Consider the following 15,496-nt stretch of genomic DNA (forward strand, 5'->3'; position numbering starts at 1 on the left):
ATATCAGGTTGGAATATTTCTTTGGGGAATTTTCAATGACAGATCTTCAGATCTTTTCTTTGAGCTGGTTATAATGAAAAGAAAATAAACTTCTCAATTCTTGCCTGGAGAGTATAAAAATCTTGCAGCCTGGCTTTTAATCCCTGTTTTCATTATATTATTATCATTCTCAGCTATGCTTGTTGCATCTCTTATCCTTGATAGAGAATAAATCTCCAGACTCCTGCTAAGATAGGGAAGGGGCAGCTGTCTCAGTTCCAAAGATAGGGGAAAAAAAAATCTATGGAGTGTAATCACCTTTTAGGTGGATTTGCAAAGGATCACCCTGTTTTAGACCCACTATCACTCTTGTTTCCAGAAGTAGACTGCTTTCAATTCAGGAACATTTGAGAGGTTCTATATTGCCAAAAAGTTTGTTTCTCAGCTTTTCCACAGCAGGCTTTGGATTCTAGGGTCTGCAAGAAAGTTACTACACTTATTTCTGCTTTTCAGGTCCCAAAATTTTGTTGCTATTGTTTCCTCTTCCATTCTCCCTGTCCTTGTGAAGTTGTATCTTTTGTAAAAATCCTTTTATTTTGGCTTTAGTGGGGTTTCAAGAGGAAACAAAATCTAATTACATTGCTTGCCAGCTCTAACTAGTGGTTCCCCATTTTCTTTCTTCATCTCTCTCAGTCAGGCTTCATTCCCACCACTCTACTGAAATTGCTTGGAGTTATCAGAAGGCTTCATGTTGCCAAATCTAATGGCTGTTTACTCAATTCTCTGTTTAATCTTTTAGTAATATGTGATGTAGATCAGAGGTCCCCAACCTGTGAGCCACACAACAGGAGGTAAGTGGCGGGCCAGCAAGCGAAGCTTAGTCTGTTTTGTTTTTGTTTTTGTTTTTGTTTTTGTTTTGAGTTGGAGTCTCACTCGGTCACCCAGACTGGAGTGCCATGGCCGCTCCCGGCCACCACAGCCTCGCCTGCTGGGCTCCGGCAATCCTTCCGCCTCAGCCTTTCGAGTAGCCGGAATTACAGGCATGCGCTACCACGCCCGGCTGATTTTTTGATTTATTGTAGAGATGAGGTCTCGCTGCCCAGGTGGGTCTTGAACCCACGGCTCAGGCAATTCACTCACCTCAGCCTCCGAAAGGCGCGGGATTACAGGCTGAGCCACCAAGCCCGGCTGCTTAGTCTGTATTTATAGTCAGCTCCTCATTGTTTCATTATGGCCTGAAATCTGCCTCCTGTCAGACTAACGGTAGCATTAGATTCCCAAAGGAGAATCTATTCACCCTATTGTGAACTGTGAATGGGCGGGATCTAGGCTATGCACTCCTTATGAGAATCTCATGCCGGATGATCTGCGGCAGAGACGAGGCAGTGATGCTAGCGCTGGACAGTGGCTGCAACAGACTAACATTAGCAGTGGGATTGGACTGCACAGAGACTAATCATAAAACAACTGTTTGCAGACTCATATCAAAACCCAATCAGTGAGTGGCAAGTGAGTTGATGGACTTCAATTGTACAGCTGCATCTGGTGGCAGGCTTTAAGGCAGTCCAACACTTATTTTAGTCCATGTGTGACCCGCCTATTATTTTACTTACCACTTCCATCCAAACCTCTTTCTGTGCACTGCTATACTTCTCTCAGTCAGTTCTGGTAAGCCCACCAGCTAACCCTAGCCAAAAATGAGTAAAAAAACAAACGTCACTGGAGAGCTTCTTTGAAGCACATGGTAAGTTTTATAATTATGTCATTATAGAAGTAAAGTGCACAATAAATGGAATGCACTTGAATCATCCTGAAACCATCCCACCCCCGCACCCTCCGTGGAAAAATTGTCTTTCACAAAACTGGTCCCTGATGCCAAAAAGATTGGGGACCACTGATGGAGATAACTACTTCTGCATGTATTAAATACTTTCTATGGGTTTTGTTATAGAACATGTTCCTGCTTTTCCACTCATTTTCAATGTTCTATGTATGCTCACTCTCAAGCATACATAGAACATTCTCTAGGACAGATCTCATGACAGGTCTCAAAACAAATTTTAATAAATTTAAGATTGAAATTATACCACGTGTCTTCTCTGATCACAATAAAATGAAAATTGAAATCAATATCAGAAAGAAAACAGGAAAATTCCCAAACAGGTGAAAATTAAACACACTCTTGAATAACCAAAGGATCAAGGAGCAACTCAAAAGGGAAATTAGAAAATATCTTGAGACAAATGAAAAAAACACAATACATCAAAATTCATGAGATGCAGCAAAAGTGTTCTAAGAGGGAGCTTTAAAACAGTTAAGAGACTACATTAAAAATGAGGGTATAAGAAAAAAAAATGAAGGTGTAAACATATGAATTATGTTGAAAAAAAATGAAGATCTTAAACAACCTAACTTTATCCCTCAAGGACTAGAAAAAGAACAAATTAAGGCTACAGCTAGCAGAGGAAGGAAATAATAAAGATTAGAGCAGAAATAAACAAAATAGTGATTAGAAAAAAATTAATAAAACTAAGAGCTTTTTGAAAGACAAAAAAAACTTACAACCCTTTAGCTACACTAAGGAAATAAAAGAAGAGAAGACTCCAATAAATAGTCAGAAATGAAAGAGAAAACATTATACTTGATGTCACAACAATAAAAAAAAGATTACAAAAGACCATTACAATAATTATAAATCAATAAATTGGAAAACCCGCCTACCAAGACTGAATCATGAAGAAAGAAAATCTGAACAGACCTATAAGTTGTATCAGTAATCAAAAAGCTACCACCAAAAAAATAACTCCAGGTCTATATACACTGAAGAATTCTGCCAAACACTGAAAGAGGAGTTAACACCAATGGTCCTCAAACTCTTTCACAGAGCTAAAAAGGGAGCACTATCAAATTCATCTTATGAGGACAGCATTATGCTGATACCAAAGCCAAAGACACCACAAGAAAAACTACAGGGCAGTATCCCTGAGGAATACTGATGAAAAATCCTCAAAAAAATACTAGCAAACCAAATTCAAATGCACATTAAAAGGGACATACACCATACCAAGTGGGATTTGTTCATGGGATTCAAGCATGGTTCAATGTACAAAATCAATCAACGTGACACCACATTAACAGAATGAAGGACAAAAATCACATGACAGTCTCAATTGATACACAAAAAGCATTTGACAAAATTCAAATACCCTTTACAACAAACTAGGAATAAAGGAATTTTCCTTCTATAAAAAAAATGCGGTGAGATATATCACTACCTTAAAATATTAATGCCCTTTGATCCAGTAATTTCACTTTGAGAAATAAAAAAAAATAAGAAATCCTTCCCAAGTTTTACAGTCATTGCAACATTATTTAAAATAGTACAGCTAGCAATAATTTAAATGTCCAATTGCAGTAACAGTGGTATCAATGTATATAAAACCTAAATCCAAATATTCTGAAAGTATAAATGTAGTAGTTCCTAATAGTTTATAGTTTTTTTTTTACTTTTTCTTTAATACTTTCCAAAATGTCTCTCATGAACGTGCATTACTTTTATAAGAAAATTTAAGTGTTGCCTTTTTTCTAGAGCCCCAGCTATACATAAGGAAGCTAATAAGATAACATACATATTATCTATTCCAAAGATCACAAACATGTGTAATAGAGACTATTTTCCTCTGTACTACTAATGTAATTTAAAACACTTTAATTTCATGTAATAATGCATTTAAAATCAATAATTTAAATTAGTTAACTCAGAAACTAAAATTTAAAAGATTGAAACTACGATGAATAATTTTCTAACCTAATAACCTATTAACCCATTGACCTACTATGGAATTTAGGTTTGTTAAATCTGATACCAAAGATATTTTGGGAACTGATGGATCTATTAACATTAATTAAAAATAGTGTTGAAATTTAACTAACTGGTGTAATGCAAAACCCAAGCAACAATCCTTAACTATGTTTATCACCATTTATGGAAACATCCTAACTTCTGCACATTGCTAACTGAAAAGATAATTATTTCTAAGAGAAAAATCATTTTAACTTGCAAATAAAAGCCCAATTACTTTGAAAATTAATTGTCTAATGTATAAGGAAAAAATTAAATAGTAATTTTCAATTTATTTGATATTGAATGGGCACATTAACCTACCTTCACAACTATGTAAAATATTTTTTAAATGAAATAGTCTTGATTTTTAACAGCTTCTAAGACCAACTTAAATTAAAAATTGACCTACAAAAATAAGAATCACATCCCAAACCAAAATTTATGAACCAGACCTCTTAGAACCACAGAGGACTCTGCTTCAATACAAGTATCAATTGACATTAAAACTATAGTCTGCTGAATGTCAAAATGTGAGGTATTCATGAACCTCATTATATAAACAAAAACTAAAAAATTGATTCAGTGTCCTTAGTGGGATACAAAACTATTTCAATTACTCAACTAACTTTCTTTTTTTTTAATTTTAGAGTTGCAGGTTACAAGTGTGTGCTACAAAAGTAGGCTGCGTGCAGGTGAAGTTTGGACTTGTAGCTGGCCCTCTCCCCCCTTGATAGTGGACCAGGTGCCCTTTATGTTGCTATGTGCCCTCCTCTCTCCTTTCTCCCCTAGCAGTGCCCAGCAACTGTCAAGTTCACTCTTGTACTAGTGTGACTAGTGTTGATGGCCTGCTTATAAATGAGAACATGTGATATTCAGTTGTTTCTGTAATAGTTCACTTAGTATGATGGTCTCCAACTGCATCTAAGTTGTCGTGAAGGTGAATTTTTTTCTTCTTTATGGCTGCATAATATTCCATTATGTATATATACCACATTTTCTTTATCCAGTCTACTTTTTTAACTTTAAAATTTTTTATTTTAAAATTGTGGGGTACAATTCAGGATTAGGTACACCAATATTCATTATGCAGGTACCCTTGTTGATGAGTCCAGTCCACTTTCAGTGGGTATCTAGGTTTGGTTCCATGTTTTTGCTACTGTGACTAGTGCGAAAGCTCAACTTTTAGCTCATTTAGAAATTGCCAAACTGCTTTCCACAGAGGTTGAACTAGCTTACATTACCACCAATAGTGTAGAAGTGTTTCCTTTTCTCTGCAGCTGTGCCAGTACCTGTTGTTTTTTGAATTGTTAATGATAATCATCCTTACTTGTGTAAGGTAGTATCTCATTGTACTTTTGATTTGCATTTCTCTGATGATTAGTGAGGTTGAGCATTTTTTTCATGTATTTATTGGCCGATGTCTTCCTTTGACATTTGAAAACACAAAGAAACAGATTCTCCCCACAAGTCTCCAGAGAGGAATACAGCTCTAGAACTCTCTGATTCTAGGCCAGTGAGACCCCTGTTGGACTTTGGAGGCACAAAACTGTAAAATAATACATTTGTATTGTTTTAAGCCAGTGGTCCCCAACCTTCTTGGCATTAGGACTGGTTTTGTGGAAAACAATGTTTCCGTGTCCTGGGGAAACACTGTTTTGGGGCGATCCAAATATGAGTCTGCAAGCAATTGATTTATTATGGTCTCTGTGCAGTCAAATCTCACTGCTAATGTTAACCTGTGTTTACAGCCACTCCCTAGGTGTTCCCCATCACAACCTCAGCTTCACCTCAATCATCAGGCATTAGATTCTCATATGGAATATGCAACTTAGGTCCCTCACATGCACAGTTAACAACAGGGTTTGCTCCTACGAGAATCTAATGCCATGGCAGATCTGAGAGGAGGAGGAGCTCAGGCGATAATGTGAGCAATGGGGGAGCAGCCGTAAATAAAGATGAAGCTTCACTTGCTGGCCCACTGCTCACCTCCTTCTGTGCAGCCTGGTTCTGACAGGTGCTGGTCCATGGCCTGGGGATTGGGGACCCCCGTTTTAAGTCATTACACTAGTGGCAATTTGTATGGAAGCAACAGAAAACTATAGGCTCTGGCTGCTCTTGATAAACAAGCCAATCACACAACTCTCCCCCCAACATTTACAACAATCTGCCTAAGACATCAGCAAAACTAATCCCATTACACCCCATGTTCTTTTATTTCTGTCACCAGGAGAAGCCCAAGACTCCAAGGTCATCTCCCACCCAGGACTCTCATCCCTATACATTCTGTATATTCCTACATCGTCCCCTTTTCTCTTCCTTCTTCAATTTCTGAAATCTTTTCACTGTGTCTTCTGGACCTCATGGTATGTATCATCTGAAATATTTGAATTCCTCAGTATTGTTGTTGCACACTCTCTTCACCTTTCTTGAGCCAACTGAAACTTTGCTCTCCCCTAAGAGTTCTGCTCCAGCTCCTGCTACTGCAAATACTGGCTGTTTTCTCTCCCACTCTCAGATGACCAGGTCCTGGAGGTGAGAGGATTTCCTTGCTCCTCATTGTCCTTTTGAATTATTCTCCTTTCACCCCTCCCTAAAACCCCTAACTATGAATCTCATGCCAGCAGACTATATTAGCTATTATCCCCTCCTTGTATACTCATTCACAAACCCGGAAGACAAGTCCCCTCACTCCATGAGGGCTGCTATGCTCTCCTTTAATTCCTTTGGATGATCCCCTGACATCCTGGCCAAGTCTGTTCCTTCACCTCTTTTGAAATTGTGCATTCTACCCTACCTCCCACTCATACCCTGGTGTTACTCCAGAACTCATCATTACCAGTAATTGCAAGCCCCTCCATGTTCTTAATCATAAGCCACCTTAACCCCATCCTCTCACAAGCTGGACAGCATGTGATCCATTTGATGTCAAAGAAAATAACACAAGCATTTTTTAAAAATTGACAAAAGCTCTAATGTATGTATGTTTGGCCTGTAAAAAGAAAAAAAAAATGTTCCCAGCTCCCTAATCTCTGCCAGCCCCTCAGTTTCTCATCCCTAGTAAAAGTAGAAAGGAGCAAAGCAATTTTATTTGAGATGGTCAAAATCAAATATAGTGACCGGTAAAGTTGTTTATCATCTATCAGAAATGCTTTATTCTTTGCCTAAATTCTAGCCTTCCTTTTTGCCACTGAGTCCTTTGTTTATCACACAGGTAAGACATCCAACACAAAATGTAACGGTTGTTTATCATCTATCAGAAATATTCTTTGCCTAAATTCTAGCCTTCCTTTTCACCACTGAGTCCTTTGTTTATCACACAGGTAAGCCATCCATCACAAAATGTAATGGTTGTTTATGACACTAATATAGCTCAAGTTGTGCTGACAATATTAACGTCTTAAAATTCCAATTTCTAGTAGTTACTAACACAGGAACACATAATGCAAATAATGAACTTGTTGAGGGGAAATCAAGGCTACTAAAGATTATTTGTTTTATCACATTACAAGACATCTATTTTCCTTTCTAGCTTCAGTCTATTTCTTCAGCCTCATTTCCATCTACACTAATCCTATCACCACTCCTAGAAAGTAGAAAATAAAGATCCCTGGGTAAATAAAGGACTGCCCCTCAGTGCCCAATATATTATCAAAAAGTCTTCTTAATATAATATATTGGCATTGATCTTCATAGAAAATCACATTGTCATTCATATCAGGATTCAACTAATCACATATAAACTTCATGTTGTTAGTGAAAAACTCAACAGAGGGACTATGTATTAGTTTCCTATGGCTGCTATAACAAATTGCCACAAATGTACTGGAGTAAAACAATACAAGCTTATGACCTTACACTTCTGCAGGTCTCAGTGAGCTACAATCAAGGTGTCAGCAGGGCTGCATTCCCTTATGGGAGCTCTGACATTCCCTTGTGGGAGCTCTGACAATCTGCTGCCTTGTCTTTTTAAGCCTTTGGCAGCCACCCACCCTCCTTAGATCATGGCTCCCCCCACTCCATCTGCAAGCCAGCAGTAGGCCAAGTCCTCCTCAGGCTGCCATCTCCTCTGCCTGCCTCTTCTCTTACAAAGACCCTTGGGATTACACTCAGCCCACCCAGATTACACTGAGCCAAATCAGGATAATATCCCTATTTTAAGGCTAACTGATTAGCAATCTTAATTATTCCTTACCATGTAACCTAACACAGTCACAGGTTCCAGGATTTAGGACATTTAAACCTTTGAAGGGTCATTATTCTGCCTACCACATACCTTGAGACAAGAATCTCTATTTGGTAAAGAAAAATCAAATATTTTGGGAAGGAAGATGAAACAACAAAGAATAATTAGATCTATTAATAAATAAAAGACGGCACTACCATGCCAGGAAGTTCTTAAGTTCTGAACTATCTTATTCTTTCATGTTTCTTCAAGGGAATTGAAAAATAACGTGGATGACAATTAAGGCATCAGGAGTTCAACTGTAACTAAAGTATAACTAATTGCTATACGTTAGCAATAGTCTCTGTGATTGTTCTTCTAAATACCACAACGTGTTAGTTTAATGTCTAAGTGAATCTGAGAGCATATTTCCCTTTTCGAAAACTGTTCGATTGCTGCGCCACATACAAAAGTGGTATTGTGTCAAACAGTGTCCAAATAAGATAAATTTAAATCCCAGACTTTGTGCAACAGTCTATTATTTTAAAACACCAAATGTACGCAAATTTCTGAGCTGGCTTTCTAGAAAAAAGAGAAAATTATATCAACCTCAAAGAATTACAGAATTTCATTAGTGCTATAACATCTTCTAGGAATCTGTTAGAAAATGTGATTATTAAGTAGTATAATGAAAATACTAGGCTTAGAGGTAGCTCAAGATACTTAACAGCAAGCCACTAATATGTAAAAATATAATGATGTTTTGACATATACTACAACAATTAGGCCACCAGAGCCATTTAAAATACCCACCAAAAATATATAAATTTTCAAAGCCACAAGTTACTTCATAAAAAAGGAAGTTGCTTTGACCTCCTAAAACTCGTATAAACTGCCAGGTTGCTTTTGTATAGCCAAGCAAGTCCACAGCCATCTGAAAAATGGCTCAAATAAGTTTAGATACATACTGAAACACAGACTATTCAGAAAAAAAACTACCAGAATATCTTCTTCACTAAAATAGTCATTACATCTAAATTTATAGTCAGGATAAAATTTATTCCCTTTAAACTTTAAGATTTTGCAATATATGATTTATACATACGTTATTCACTGCCACTTATCTCTCTGCCCATATTTACTTTCAAAGCTTTTTTTGTTTGTTTGTTTGTTTGAACTGGAGTCTTACCCTGCCGCCCACGCTGAGGGTGGGGGGCAGTGGCATGCTCCCGGCCACCGCAGCCTCGACCTGCTGGGCTCAGATGAGCCTTCTGCCTCAGCCCTTCCAAGTAGGTGGAACCACAGGCACACACCACCATGACCAGCTAATTTTTTGATTTACTGTAGAGATGAGGTCTTGCCAAGTTACCCAGGCTGGTATCAAACCCGAGCGCTCAGGCAATCCTCTTACCTCAGCCTTCCAAAGTGCTGGGATTATAGGTGTGAGCCACTGTACCCTGCCTCAAAGCTTTTAAATAAAAAAATACATGGGTAAGATTTAGTCTCTTAGTTGATAAATTATTATGATTCGCACCCATTAACTGATCATTTGTCTCTTACCCTGAAATGACAACAGCTGGGAAAATAGCAGGTCAAGAGCCTACCCTATCTGAACCTACGGAATGAGTGGCAAAGGATATGGGGCTCAAACTGCACACACAGACCTTTGCGGTACATAAATAGTTAAAGATTAAGTAAATGAGGACATATAGTTGGCATACTAATTCACCAGTCAGAAGGCCTGTGACCAGGTTCCACAAGGTGCAACATGGACTTAACAAGCACATCACAAAACAGACATATACTCTTTTTTTTTTTTTTTTGAGTTGGTGTCTCACTCTGTCGCCCATACTGAGTGCAGTGGCATGCTCCCGGCCACCTCAACCTGCTGGGCTCCAGCGATCCTTCCGCCTCAGCCTTCCAAGTAGCCAGAACTACAGGCGCGCACTACCATGCCAGGCTAATTTCTTGATTTATTGTAGAGATGAGGTCTCACCAAGTTGCCCAGGTAGGTCTCGAACCCGCGGGGTCAGGTAATCCACTCACCTTGGCCTCCCAAAGTGCTAGGATTACAGGTTGAGCCACCGAGCCCAGCCAGACATATACTCTTGATACAGAAGACACAAGGTTTAATGAGCTCTCTAATGATTTCTATTTAAGTTCACTGACTCTTTGATCTGTCATCTCCTTTCTACTATTGCTCTTGGGCTTATTAAATTTGAGAAATCAGTTAATTTGAAATATACTATATTTTTCAGTTCTAAAATTTCCATTTGATTCTTTTATACAGTTTCTATTTTTCAGAGGAGAACAATTTCCACTCATTTCAAGAGTCATCCAGGTCATCTCAGGGTTGGCATCTGCCCATATTGTCTTTTTTCTTTTAAAATGGTTGGATTTCCTTGTTTCTTTGTATGTCAAGAAATCTTGGATTTTATCCTGGACATGCTGGATATTAGGTTATGAGACTCTAGGTTCTATTAACATCCTCTGGAGATTTTCTTTTTTTTTTTTTAAAGTTGCGATTACAAGTTCTATCTTGCCTTCTATGGGTAATGGTTCCAATGTCAGCTCACCTTTCAAAGCCTTTACTATGTTGTTTGACTTTATCCTCTGAGGCATCACTCAGTGACAAGTCTGGGATCTGAGCAGTAATTTACACTGTAGTTCAGTTCTCTGAGTTTTTGTCACATTTCTCTGGGTATGTTCTGGGCATGTGTAGTTTATGGATGAGGCAGAACCTTTTTGGGCTCATAACACAATTAGGGAATTCCCTCCCATTTGAGCGCTCTTTTCTTTGGGACTTCCAAAGTATGCTCCAGTTTCCAGGGGCCAATTCCTCTGGCCAGAGAGATAGTTATTTCTCTTGAGGTTTTAAGCGCTTGTGTCAGCATGACAATGTAACTTTACAAGTGAAGGTGGTCTTCAGGGCAGGGCTGGGGGAGAAAAAAAGGGGTGGAGACTTTCCTTGTCCTACAGCTAGAAATAAGGGGTGTCTCCTGGAGCTTTTGCTAACTGCTGCACCTGATATGTAGTTCTACAAACCAGTCTAACATTTGGTTAAAGCTAAGTCACAGAAAGAAAAAAAAATGATAAGCTCATCATTATTCAAGCTAGTCTTCAAGTTTTTTTTTTTTTGGTCAGAGTCTCACTCTGTCACTCAGGCTGGAGTACAGTGGCATACTCACGGTCACTGCAGCCTCAACCTGCTAGGGTCAGGCGATCCGTCTGCCTCAGCCTTCCAAGTAGCTGGAACTACAGGTACATGCCACCATGCCCAGCTAATTTATTGTAGACATGAGGTCAGAGTTTTTAGTTTAAACAGAGAGATTTACTTCACTTTGGCCTATCCACTATATTTTATCCTTTTCCCAACTAATTTTCTTCTAATGGCTTTAGTCATGACTGATCGCTATCTAAATTCATTATTTCGTTAGGATTTGCACTGTGGGAGTTTCAAAGCTTATCATTCTCCAGCATTTCTTAGTAGCTATAATTCTTCTGAAGATATACTTTCCCTCTTAACTATTTGGTAATCCTGGAACATAATCTGTACAGAAAAAGACTAGTAAATGGCTGATTTTTTTTTCCCTTTCATTTACTAGTTACTTTTAGAACAACGAACTGGCATCTATGCAGCTGTTTTTGTTTTTATTGGGTCAGGGTCTCACTCTGTTGCCCAGGCTGGAGGGCAGTGGCATGATCAAAGCTCACCACCTTAACCTCCAGTTCTGGTGATCTTCCCTGCTTAGGCTCCCAAGTAGCCAGGATTACAGGTGCATGCCTCCACGTCCAGCTTATTATTCTTATTTTATAGAGAAAAGTTTCACTATGTGGTCCAGCCTGATCTTGAACTCTTGGGCTCAAGCAATCCTCTTCCTTGGCCTCCCAAAGTGTTGGGATAATAGGCCTGAGACATTGTACCCAGCCCTATAAGGATTTTTTAAAAAGACTTATTATAAATTACTGGCTTTTTATTATTATTGTTTTACTGTTATGAATTATTCGCATTTTATTCTACTACAATAATTATGCTTTTTAAAACCTATATTTATGAAAAATTACAAATATGTACAAAGTAAAAATAATAATATAATTAATCCCATATATCCATCACCCAGCTTCAACAATCAACAAGACAAGGCTAATCTTGTTTCATCTATTTTTCCTCTACTCCTGCTCCCCACTCTTTTGGATTATCAGAAGCAAATCCCAAATACAACATCATTTCATTTGTAAACAGTTCAGTATGTATTATAATTACCAGGACTTTTAAAAAACATGACAATATCATTCTCACATCTTAAAAAGTTAACAAAAGACGTGCAAGTCCTCTACACAAAAAATAACAAAACATTCTGAGAGAAATTATCAAAGGTCTAAATATATATGGGGTGTACAATCTCGTTAATTGTTGAAATTCTAAAAATATTGAAAGATGTCCAATACATTCAAATTGTTCTACAGATTCTACATTTATCTAGTCAAAATCTCAGCAGGTTGTTGGAGGTAGGGAGGTTAACTGACAAGCTGAGTGCAAAATCTCTATTGAAATTCATAGAATCAAGAAAAACCAAGTTAGAGGTTTTGAACTATTAGATATCAAGACATTATAAAGCTACACTAATTTAACACGGTATAACACTGGCACAACAGACCGACTGATCAATGGAACAAGACAAAGCCTCAAAATAAATCCACGAATAAGCAGTCACCCGAATTATAACAAAAGCACTACAGTAGTACAGAAGGAAAAGGATGGACTTTTCAATGAACAGTATTGGAACAACTAGATTTCTATATGGAAATTCCAGTGAACCACAAAGCCTGCTACATATCACACATAAACCTAAATGTAAGAACAGTCAAGTTTATGGAAGGAAAAAACATAGGAGAATATCTTCCTGGCTTCAGGGTAGGCAAAGATTTCTTAAAACACAAAAAGGACAAAGCATAAAAAAAAATTTGATAAAATGGACTTTATTCAATTTAAGAAACCATCTTAGACAACAAACACTATTAAAAGAGTAAAGAAGCAAGTCAAAGACTAGGAAAAATGTCTTCAATACTTAATTCAACAAACAATTGAAATGATCTATTGCTGGAGTGATCAAGACAGATAATCAAGCAAAGGATATAAACATTTATCAAAAGAGAATATTCAAATGCTCAATAGGCATGTAAAAATGTACTAAACCTTAAGTCATCAGGGAATTATCAATTTAAAAAAAATTCATTTTCACTTTATATGCACCAAAAGAGCTAAAATTAAAAACACTAACAATTTCAAGTGTTGGTGAGAATGTAGAGCAATGAAAATTTTTATACACTGCTGATGGGAGTGTAAATTTATTTAACCATTCTGGAAAATTAGGAGAATCTACTAAAGCTAAACAGCCACATAGTCTATATTTTAGGTGTTTATCAAACAGAAATGTGTATACACGAGGGGCGACCCCCCCATCCCCGAAAAAACTGGAATTGTCTTTTGGAGGGCAGGCCCCTCGTAGTACAGGCTTCCCCTGTTAGATAAGTGTTCTAGGAATCCACTGGGTTTTTCTGCTTTTTATAATATATATACACACACATATATAATATACATACATATATACATACATACATGTATATGTATGTATATATATTTGGAGATGGGGTTTCACTATGTTGCCCAGGCTGGTCTTGAACTCCCAGGCTCAAGCAATCCTTCTGCCCTGGCCTCCCAAGGTGCTGGTATTATAGGCGTGAGCCACCATGCCTGGTCAGGAAGTTTAGAGAAAGATGCTTCACAATTTGCAGAAGAAACGTCCTAAGTTATGGCAAACACGTGACTGGTTCTTCCACCATGACAACACACCTGCCCATAATGCTCTGAGTGTTCTGTAGTTTTTTGACCAAAAGCTGCATGACCGCATGCACCACCCCTCCCTATTCACTCTAACTCACCCTGAACAACTTTATTTTTTGTTTTCCCAGATGAAAAAAGTCCTCAAAGGGAAATGTTTTGCCAATGTGAAAGAGGTGAAACAAAAAACAGCAGAAGCACTAAAAGGCTTCAAAATTAACAAGTTCAAAAACTGTTTTGAGCAGTAAAAAAGAGTCTCAATAGGTATACTGCATCAAATTAATAGTACTTGAAGGTGATTGAACTTTAAACATGTAAGAATAAATACACTATTTTTTATAAATAAATAAATTTTTGTTTTAGGTACCCCCCCATATGTGGCCCAAAAGACATGCTCAAGAATGTGCACACCAGTATATTACTCATAATAGCCAAAAATGAGAAAAAAACGTTCATCACAGTAGAATGAATAAATTGTGACACATCCATACAATAAAGTATTTAACAGCAATGAAAGTAAAGATAACTACTGCAACATGCATCAACATGGATGACTCATAAACAAGACCTAAAAATGCTCAACACAGAACTCAAAAACAGATAAGACTAATAAATAGTGAATGAAGTCACAGTAATAGTTACCTTTGGGAATGTGTAGTAACTGTCAGAGGGCATGAAGGAGACTCCTGGATTGATGGAAATGTCCTATATCTTGTTCTTGATATTGGCTAAATGGGTGGTCACTTAATAAAAATTCACCAAAATGACATTCAGGATTAATGCACTTTATAATATGTATGTTAAAAAATCAATTACGAAAAAAGTTAGCAATACCACATTCCTTGATTTAACTTAATTTTTTTGTTGTTGTTGTTATTTTACTTGTCCATGAAATTAAAAGTCTAGTAAAGCTAAGTTCCTACATCAGTCTGCCTGCTACTTGGGTACTAAAAGTCATATTCACTTTCTTTATCAACACAATGACTGAAGAATTGTCTTGGTATGTGGATCCTTGAGGGCAACAGAAAGTCTAGCTAGACAATTAGAAGATGGCAAATTTTTTTCTTAATGTCAATATAAATGATCAAACTTTCTATATCATTTTCCAGATCTTCTGCTTAGGAGATAATGCCTGGAATGAAATAAACACTCAAAATTTTTCTACAATTATTAACACTATTCTGAGAAACACCACTACATCTTTATTCTTGAATTTTCTTCAAAATATAATATGCATGACACTAAAACTGACCCACTTTTAAATAAAGCATATTTATGGAACTAAGTTAACACCCAACAAATTTTTAATGAAACTAGCTGAAGCGAACATTAAATCAAAGTAAAAAAAAATTTAATAAATTGTACCCAAGAATTTTTAAAGTTCTAAATTGTACTAATTGGTATCTTAATTATGACCTTAAGATTAAAAACTGAAAAGATAATCAGAAAGAATATTGCTAATATGGAAAATCTTATCTTTGCATAGTATTTTTTTTTTATTTTTTGAGTTGGAGTCTCACTCTGTTGCCCAGACTGGAGTGCAGTGGCTGCTCCCGGCCACCGCAGCCTCGACCTGCTGGGCTCCGGCGATCCTTCTGCCTCAGCCTTCCAAGTAGCTGGAACCACAGGCGTGCGCTACCACACCTGGCTGATTTTTTGATTTATTGTA

At 37.4% G+C, this 15,496-nt stretch overlaps 1 protein-coding gene across 2 annotated transcripts in view; it reads right to left on the reverse strand.

Annotated features, from left to right (window-relative positions):
• Positions 1–15,496, reverse strand: part of CLOCK (clock circadian regulator) — an 88,948-nt gene that overhangs the window by 69,336 nt on the left and 4,116 nt on the right. For both annotated transcript variants that reach the window (XM_021707436.1, XM_008047831.2), the window contains exon 3: positions 14,470–14,570. The gene's annotated coding sequence lies outside the window, so the exon portion shown is untranslated. The remainder of the gene's footprint in view (positions 1–14,469; positions 14,571–15,496) is intronic.

The sequence above is a fragment of the Carlito syrichta genome, unplaced genomic scaffold (assembly GCF_000164805.1).
Source record: "Carlito syrichta isolate Samal-C Ts95f unplaced genomic scaffold, Tarsius_syrichta-2.0.1 Scaffold117951, whole genome shotgun sequence".
NCBI classification, from domain to species: domain Eukaryota; kingdom Metazoa; phylum Chordata; class Mammalia; order Primates; family Tarsiidae; genus Carlito; species Carlito syrichta.